Below are 9,760 nucleotides of genomic sequence, written 5' to 3'. Positions count from 1 at the left end.
GGGTAAGACTTTTTTAAGATACTTAACACCCATAATTCAGAAGACAGGCCTCTACTTTCCATTCTCCTATTGTCCTTGTTTTGTTTTGGCACTGAGCTTATACCAGCCTCATAGAATATGCGGCTACTGTTCCTTTTGGTTTTTTCTCTTTCTGTTCTCTAGAAGAAGATATATTACACTCTTGTGACATTCCTTGAATGTTTGGCAGAAGTCACCTATAAAGCTGTTGTGAATGTTGTCATTTTTAAAAGATTTAATGTACACTCGGTGACTTTCACCAACTGAAAGAAAAGCGCACAACTTAAGAGCTGACTTGGGTTTTATTTAGTGTTTTGCCGAGGATTGTAGCCCAGGAGACAGCCTCTCAGGTGGCTCTGAAAAATTGCTCTGAAGAGGTGGGGGAGAAGCCAGTATGTATGTGATTTTAGCTAAAAGGTACATGCAGTTAAGCGTATGTCTCAGTAGAAGGTTACTGCTGGTCACGAGGAAGCGATATCTCAGTTAATGATTTTAGTGCTTTTCTAAGTATGGGAAGATGTAAGAATCCAGGTTCATAAAGAATTTTTTTTAATATATCTAATTATCTAAGGGCCTGTTCTGCCTGTTTTCCTGAAGCACAGAGTGCTTCATCCTGAATTCTTTAAAGGGTGAACAGTAGGTCAGCAACTGCAGTGCCTAATGACCTGATCCTTGCACTGGATGGTGGGCAACATTTTTTGTTTTATACTTTGATGATTTTCTATGTCATCCTGAGTCAGTTTTGATAATTTGCATTTTTTAAGGAAACTTACCAGTTAGCCTAAGATTTTTAAATTATTGTTAGAAGATGATGGATAGTTTAAATCTCTCTGACTTCTTTATCATTTCTGAAAATGTTCATTTGTGACTCTTTTTTCTTGACAATTCTGCCACAGGTTTCTTTTTATAGAGCTTCTTTACTATTCATTTTGGCTCTTGTTTTTGGTTACTTCCTTCCTTCTATTTTCCTTGCATTCACTCCGTTTTTCTTTTTCTAAGTTTTTGAGATTATTTGCTGTTTCTTATTTTATATATATTTTTTATTTTCACATACATGTACTTACAATTGTACATTGAACTCCTATAGCCACACCTTACAGTGTTTATATTTAGTGTTTGTATTAGTTTCCTGTTGCTGGTAAGTCACAAACTTGGTGACTTAAAACAGCAGAACTTTTTTCTCTCACAGTTCTGGAAGTCCGAAAATCAGTGTCACTGGGCCAAAACCACGGTGTCAGCAGGGCCATGCTCCTTCTAGTCCTTCTAAGGGAGAAATTGGTCCTTGCCTTTTCCTGCTTCTGCTGGTTGCCAGTATGCTTCGGCTTGTGGCTGCAGCGCTCTGATTACTCTCCTCCTGGTCACATTGTCTCTCTCTGCACCCTCCTCCCCTTATAAGGATCCATGTGATTGTATTTAGGGTCCACCTGGGTAATCTGGGATGATCTCCCCATGTCACTTTAACCACATCTGCAGAGATCCTGCTTCAATATAACATTTACAGGTTCCACAAGTATCTCTATGACTATGAGTGCACAGCAGTAAATAGCACATTTTAAAACACCATGAAAAGTCAACAGAAAGACCGTGGAAAAAAGGAAGTGTCCTCACATTTTCATTTTGCACTGGGACCCACAAATTACTTAGCTGGCCCTGCTTCCAGGCCTCCTATTACATGTATGTCGATACAGTTGATGGTATTCCACAGGGCTCTGAAGCTCTGCCAAGTTTTCTTCATTCTTTTGTTCTGTCTAGTGTTCAGACTGGATCATCTGTATTGACCTATCTTCAAGTTTGCTGATACTGCCTTCTATCAACTCAAACGTGTGGTTGAGTCCCCCTAGTGAATTTTTAATTTCAGTTATTGTACTTTTCAACTCTAGAATTTCTATTTGGTTCTTTTAAAACTATTTCCACTTCTTTATTGATATTTGCTATTTGATGAATAATTGTCAGACTTTCCTTTAATTCTTTAAACATATTGCTTTAGTTCTTTAAACATATTTATAATGGGATGATTTAAAGCCTTTGTCTACTAAATCCAGCATCTGAGCCCCTTCAGACAGTTTCTTGTTGCTGCTTTCCCCGCTACTTTGGGGCCATACTTTCCTGTTTCTTTACATGTCAGGCAGAGCAAAGTTTGTGTGCCAGCTCAGCCATGTCCTAGCTGTGTGGTCTGGAGCAAGCTACTTTATCATTCTGCGCCTCATTTTCCCCAAATGTGAGTTAGAGATACCTCTGTTGGGAGAATTAAATGAGATCTGCCTCAAAATTTTTTTAACTGGAAACTGACCATTTTAGGTAATACATTGTGTAACTCTGGATTCTGATCTCCCAGGGGCTGCTGTCGTAGATCTTGTCATTGTTGTTGTTTGCTGGTTGGCTGACCGGTTGACTTAGTGACTTGCCTGGATTGATTCTTTATAGTTTGTCTTCCCTTCCCTGCAGTGTGCTGCCACCAAAGTCTCTGTTCAGTTTTATTCTTTGTTGTGTGTGTGTGTTTAATTCTTGTGTTCATTTTTAAGCCTGACATCCTAGGTGTCACCCCTGGTTCAGCATAGCTTAGTGGCCAGCCAATGGTTGGTCTGAAGTTTCCTTAAACTCCTTGAGCCAATGCCTTCCACCATTTGCCAAGTGGATCTATGTGTGGACTGGGGCACACAAAGTTCAGGCAGGGTACACACCTGCCTTGGTTTTACTATCTCCTTACACGAGGCCTCATGGTCAGCCAGGGACCTGGGCTGGGAGTCCTCAACTGCATGCACATGTGTGTACATGCCTCTAGATCCCTGGGAACATGTCAGAGCCTCTCAAAGCCCCCTATACCTCTCTTGTGCCCTACATCCCCTTTCCTTTTCAGAATTTCAGCTGGTCCCTTGCTTGCCCCAGACAGCACTGTAGCCTTGGGCAACTGTGACATCGGCCTTTCCCAATTGTTTGCCACCAATTGATATTATTTTCCACATCCCTCCTGCCCATGAGCTTTTTGGCAGAGCTCCAAATCAGGTCAGCCCCTCAAGCAGCCGAAGTGAGGCTGCCAGTCTTCATGGCTACCGTGTCATGGCACTGGGGATGGGAGAAGGGAAATGGAAGCAGTCCGGAGATGAAATGTCACAGACCCACTGTTATTACCAAGGTTCAGGAGTTTTTTTCGAATAAATGCCTTTCAATTTGTTGTATGCCTTTGGTTATCTTCCAGAGTACTGAAAACGTTGTGTTAGATAAATTGCCAGGTTTATCATTGCTTTTGTGGAGGAGAGGATTTGCCAAGATCTTCCCCCTGTCAATCCCCTCCTCATTCCTCACTGTTTCTTATGGTGCTCCAGGTAAAAGTTTCTTCTTCCTGAAGTTCATCCATTCGCAATTCTTTCAGAAAGGATCTGTAAGAGATAAAATCTTTTTTTTTTTTAAACTTTTTTCTGCTTTTCACTACCATCGGAATCTATATGGACTTATTTTAAATTATCTTTAGGATTCACAGTGTTTCTTCTTTCTTGAGAATCATGACTCAACAATTCTGGAAAATCTTAAGTCATTGTATCTTCAAATGTTATCTCTATTTCATTTTTCCATACTCTATCTGGAGTCTCTACTAGATATATGTTGAATATTGATTATATTGTCTGTGTCTGCTAACTTCTTTTTCATTTTTTTCATCCTCTCAGCTCTCTGTGCTTCTTCAAATCTCTTTTCCAGTTCACTAATCCTCTCTTCTACTGTGTTCAATCTGCCGTTAAATCTATCCACTGAGGGTTTTATTGTGCTCTTTGTTTCATTGACTACATTTTTCATTTTTAGAAGCTTTATTTGATTCTTTGTCAAAGTCTGAGGGGTTTGGTGTTTGTTTTTCTTAGAGTTTGGATTTCATATTTTATGTCTTTAATAATTTTCAACATATTGAATTTTATGTTCTCTTCCATGCTGTTTTTGTTTAATCTCAAGATGTAGGGGCTCTGGTTGTCCTAACTGTAACTTGGAGACTCACATGTGAAAACTTGTTTAAGGGCTTTGACATTTCTTAACTGTAATCATGGGAACAGTTTCCATTGTAGGTGGGTGCAGGCTGCCATACTTAACCAAAAAGTGCTTTGTTTATATTTATTTACTTGTTTATATGTATATAATGTATATATGTATATATGCACATATATTATTATATCAGTAGGCATCCTGTATTACTCTGTTGTTTTTTTTTTTTCTTGCAACCCTAGTGCAGGGCCTCATCTCCTGTCACTCCTGGTTGCTGACCCTGACTGACACTTAAGGGAAGATACATTATCAATTCATTGACTGTCATCTATGGTGTTTAGTCCTCTCTTTGTTTCTGGACTCTTGGGTTTTCTCTTTCTTCCATGGAAACTCAGCTGTGCATTTAAAATAAAATTTTAATTTAATCAAGTATTTCAAAGAATTTTACTAGTAGAGTTTTCTGGTTATCTTAGCTGCCAAATCAGAAACATATGGGGAGGTTTTTCAGAACATGTTTCATAGTCCCTCTTCCCCTCCCAAAATTTTGATAACGCTCCCTAGGGAGTGTGCCAAAATCTAGGTGGAGGTGGGGCCAGAAATGGGGTGGCAGTGTGGATCCTTCCTGTGTAATTTGAAAAACAACAGAACTCACTTCCCTAGTGCTCTGATTCAATTCCTGGTGTGTTAGACTTTTGTGCCTAATGCAGTTTCATGGCCCGAGAAAGATACTGGGTAAATGTGTGCTGAATGCATGAATACATGAATGATCCGCTGACCGACCCTTGCGCTCAGCATAATGCCCATTGTGCAGGTCTGATAGGTGATTAAACTAGACAGTGACTGCTCAATAAAGATTATTTTCCCTTCCCCTAAAACAGGGTGGAGGAGCTCACAATCAGCCCATGGGCTTGGCAGGCTCAGGTCAGACTAACCTCACTAATCTCAGAGTGGACAACTTGCATTCCAGCCTTGGTTCAGGTCTCTGATGACCTTGATGGAGGTCAAGTGGGAAGCATGTGGGTTGGCCTAGATTCCATTCTGCGGACTTGGACCCTCCTGTGCTTGCTGAATGGGCCAGTCAGCCTAGAGGAGAGGCCCTAGGGGGTGCCTCAGGAGGTCTGTAGTAGGCCCCACCTAGTTATCTATTTGGGGTATGACACAGGGTCGCTTTGAGTGACAGGACCCTGGATGGCCTCTTTTGCCCCTTAAAGCCTCAGCTTTCCTTCTCCATCCCCTCCCCACTCCATTCTGTTCTCAGCCCTTTCCTGACTCTCTCCAGAGAAGTCCACCTCCAGCATGGCTGCCCACCCCAGGGCCTCCAACTCATCTTCTCCCCAAGTCTCCAGCCTGTTGCAGAGGCTCTTTCAAGGTCATGTGCACAAACACAAAGACTCTCCTTTCCCCCAGTATCCTGCCTTCTTTCTGTGATTCCAACTCCAGAGTGTCATCCTTACCCATCCAACCCATGCTGGACACCTGGGAGTCATGCTGGACATCTGGGAGTCACCCTGGACTCCACCCTCCCCCTTTTGGATCTGTTCAGTCACCAAGCCTCCTGAATGGAATCCACCTCTGGGTATGTCTGCAATCAGGCCTCTGCCCTCCACCCTCCCTCTGCACCATCACCTGATGTCAGTCACTGGCACAGCCCTCTGGATTATCATACCTCCTGACTCACCTCCAGCCTCTTGCCCAGGGTTGGTGGCCCCTGAGCCTGATCAGGGCCTCAGACTTTCTTTGCCTGCAACAGTGGTTTGCTTTGCTTTTGCTTTCAAATGGGCCAACACCATAAACTAGAAGATTCCACATGCAAAGAAAGAATTCTGGCTGCTCTTGAGAAATTTGCTGGGCCCAGATGCATTTCATCCCCTTGGAGGGAACGGCAGCTGTCCCCAAGTGGCAGCTGTTCCCTTCAGAGGGGACTCACTTCTCCCCTGATGATCACAGACCCCAGCCAGTCTGCCTTGCCGCTCAAGGCACTGAAATCAAGGCCCTTCTCCAGTCCATCATCATCCTCATTGCTCCCAAATGAAACCTAAAGCTGACCCTGCCATGTAGCAGCTTGTCCAGGTCCTTGCGGATGGAAATCAGCCTCTTTAACCTGGCATTCAAGGCTCTTCCACTTTCCACACAGGCCAGCTCTCCAGCTGCATCCTCAGTCCTTCTTCCCCTGAGAAGCACAGCTTTCTGGTCTCACAATTCCCAAACAGATCCTGCTTTCCCAAACCTTTCTGCATATAATTAGGCTTTTGGTCCTATTAGTTTACATAAGAATGACCGTACAGGACCATACACACAAGCGTGAGTATAAAACACTGTCCTTTTGAGGAAGGATTTTTTTCTTGCTAACTTTTCATTATAATAAATTTCAAATATTAAGAAAAGTTCAAATAATAGGTTAATGAGTTCCTTATGCCCACATCTATATTTTTGGGGGTGTGGGAAGGTAATTAGCCCACCACCTATATTCAACAATTGTTAACAGTCACCTATGTATCTATAGGGTTGGTTGATTGGTTTTGCTGAACCATTTGAAATTTTTTTTAAATTGAAGTACAGATGCTTTACAATGTTGTATTAGTTTCTGGTTGTACAGCTTAGTGATTCAGTTATGCAAATATATATATTCTTGTTCATATTCTTTTTCATTATAGGTTATTACAAGATATTGAATGTAGTTCCCTGTGCTATACAGTAGGACCTTGTTGTTTATTTTATATATAGTAGTGTGTATCTGCAAATCCCAAATTCCCAGTTATCAAAGCAATACTGAAGAAAAAGAACTAAGCTGGAGTATAACCCTCCCAGACTTCAGAGGATACTGCAAAGCTACATTTGAAATTAATTTGCAGACATTATAACATTTCACTTCCCGAATACATCTGATATGTTACATGCATCTCCTAAAAATGCATTCTCTTCAAAATGACAAAACCATGATCAGACTCAAGAAAACTAACAATTGACAATAATTCCCTGTATTATCTAATAGCTAGTCCATAGTCAGTTTCCCCAGTTTTCTCAGCTAAGCATTTTATAGCTGTTTTGATGTTGTTGCTTCGTTGGTCACATCAGGATCCATTCAAGGCTCTGGGGCAACTTTGCTTGTTGTATGTCTTTGTTCTTGTGCCCCCACCAGTCCTCTTGTCCCTGGCGCTTTTTGTCCCAGGCCACTTGTCTTGTATAAAGTCCCACCTTCTGAATTTGTCATGTTTCCTTCAGGTGTCATTTAGCTCGTTCCTCCATCCCCTTTACTTCCTGTAAAGGGAACAGGAAGTTAAATATAAAGGCTTGACTGGGCTCAAGGTAAGCATTTTGACAGAAGCATCTCTTGAGCGGCACAGCGTGCACAGGGGAAAGGAGTTTAGTCTCCGTGTTTAGACTGATACCTGGAACTAACTGGTGGATGTAACAGGGAAAAGGAAGCATGTGTATAGAGATCAGAGCTGCTGATTGCTGGCACGGACTGCCTTGTGTGGTGGTGAGGGTCACTGGCGGTATTCCAGCGGTGGCTCGAGGACCATCAAGTACACTGACAGGAATCTCTTGCTCAGGTTAGAGCACCACCCCGCCCCCAACGCCTGCTGGATACTTTGAGTGCTTTTGGTTGTCACAGTGACTGCAAACGTTGCTGATAGACTGTGGGCACCGATGTCCTTGCAACAGTCCCGTAAAAAGAGCTGTGTACCCAAGATGCTGTTGAGAACTGGGCAAGGGCTTGGTTAGAAAAAGGGCTTTTGAACTTCTTTTAGCAACGGAACTGTTTTTCAAACAATAGCTTCACAGAACCACATATACAGACTAGAATCACAGTGCTTAAAGCTGGGGTGGCCGCCGTAGCCCCTCTCCAGAATCCTGAGGCACCAAAGCACATATGTGAAAATCTGAGATCCAGACACTTCTGAAATTCCCTATCACGGGAATGGAGCAGGACGGTCCATTCCAGGCCCCACAGCCACCATCACTCATGCTGTGGGTACCTGCAGGCAAGTGCGGGCCCTCTCCGCCCCCTCAGGTGAGGGGACAGCAGTGCCACCTGCCCTTACAAAGACTGCAGGAAGCCTGGCCCAGCCAGTGCCTGGCTTAGGGCAGGGGCTCTGTAACATTCATTAAAGCCCAATCTGAAATTCATTTATTTTCTTAAATAAGAAATACGTTCACATGGTAGAAAATTCAAAAGGCACAAGCAGTTATGCTGTAGCTCCCCCAGCAGATGGAGGCTAATTCTCTTCCTGGACACACTTATTTTTACTGGGCACAAACTCCTCTGTTTTTTTTCTTTCCAGCTCAGAATGTCAGAAATATCTTCATTCCAGGACATGGAAAAGTTTCTCATTCCTTTTTTTTTTTTTTTGCAACTTCTTTTTTTATGTATAATATACATATATAAAAGTACACATAAGGGAAAAAAGTTCAATGAATTTTCACACACCCATCTGCCCAGCACCCAGATGAAGACCACTTCCCAAGGCCAGCACGTGCTGCCCTGAAAGTGACCGCTGTCCCGACTTCTAACCCAGGAGTTTAGCCTTGCCTGCCCTTGTACTTTATTATATAAATAGACTCAGTCTGTTCTCTTTCATGTCTGGCTTCTCTCATTCAACATTGTGTCTGTGAAATCCACGTTGTGTGTAGTTGTAGCTGATTCATTCTCACGTCCGTGAGCTACTCCACGGAGTGAACACATGACAGTTTATTTATCCCTTCTACTGTTGATGGGCTTCTGGGCGTCTTCCAAGGTTCTGTTATACCTACTAGTGCTGCAGTGAATATTCTAGTACATGCCTTTTGATGAACAATATTCTCTTAGGTATTCCTGGTAAATATGTACCTATGACTGGATACCTTGTTCGTTTTTAGGGCTGCACGGCATACCCCTGTGTGAATGAATCATAATTTATAGATATTTAAATTGCTTCCAGTTCTGGGCTGAAATTCCCCACAAGTATGAGTATATCTGTTTATTAAATATTGAAAGTGGGATTGTTCTGTTTTAGCGTTCTGTATGATTTGTTTCATTACTAAAATACCATTTTTTTGTTTTGTTTTGTTTTTGTTGGTGGGGTGGAGGGAGGTAATTAGGTTTATTTGTTTGTTTATTTATTTATAATGGAGGTACTGGGAATTGAACCCAGGACTTTGTGCATGCTAAGCATGCACTCTACCACTGAGCTATACCCTCTCCCTCCAACTAAAATACAATTTTAACCTACTGTTTTAATCTAACCCTTTCCCTGACTGTTTCTCAATAAAGGCACTCTTTTTTTTTTTTTTTTTTTTTACATTTTAGTCTAGTTGATTTACAGTGTTGTGTTAGTTTCTGGTGTATAGCATTGTGACTCAGTTATACAAATATATATTTTTTTAATATTCTTTTTCATTATAGGTTATTACTAGATATTGAATGTAGTTCCCTGTGCTATACATTAAGACCTTGTTGTTTATTTTATAAATAGTAGTGTGATTCAGTTATACACATACATGTATAATAGTGTGTATCTGTTAATCCCAAACTCCTAGTTTATTCCTGCCCTCACCCCTTTCCTCTTTGGTAATGATAAGTTTGTTTTCTATGTCTGTGAGTCTATTTCTGTTTTGTAAATAAGATCATTTGTATCTTTTTCTTAAGATTCCACATATAGGTGATATCATGTGATATTTGTTTTTGTCTGATTTACTTCACTTAGTATGATAATCTCTAGGTCCATCCATGTTGCTGCAACTGGCATTATTTCATTCTTCTTTATGGCTGAGTAGTATTCCACGTCTTCTTTAT

The sequence above is a fragment of the Camelus ferus genome, chromosome 18, assembly GCF_009834535.1.
Source record: "Camelus ferus isolate YT-003-E chromosome 18, BCGSAC_Cfer_1.0, whole genome shotgun sequence".
Lineage (NCBI taxonomy): Eukaryota > Metazoa > Chordata > Mammalia > Artiodactyla > Camelidae > Camelus > Camelus ferus.
This window is presented reverse-complemented; position numbering follows the sequence as displayed.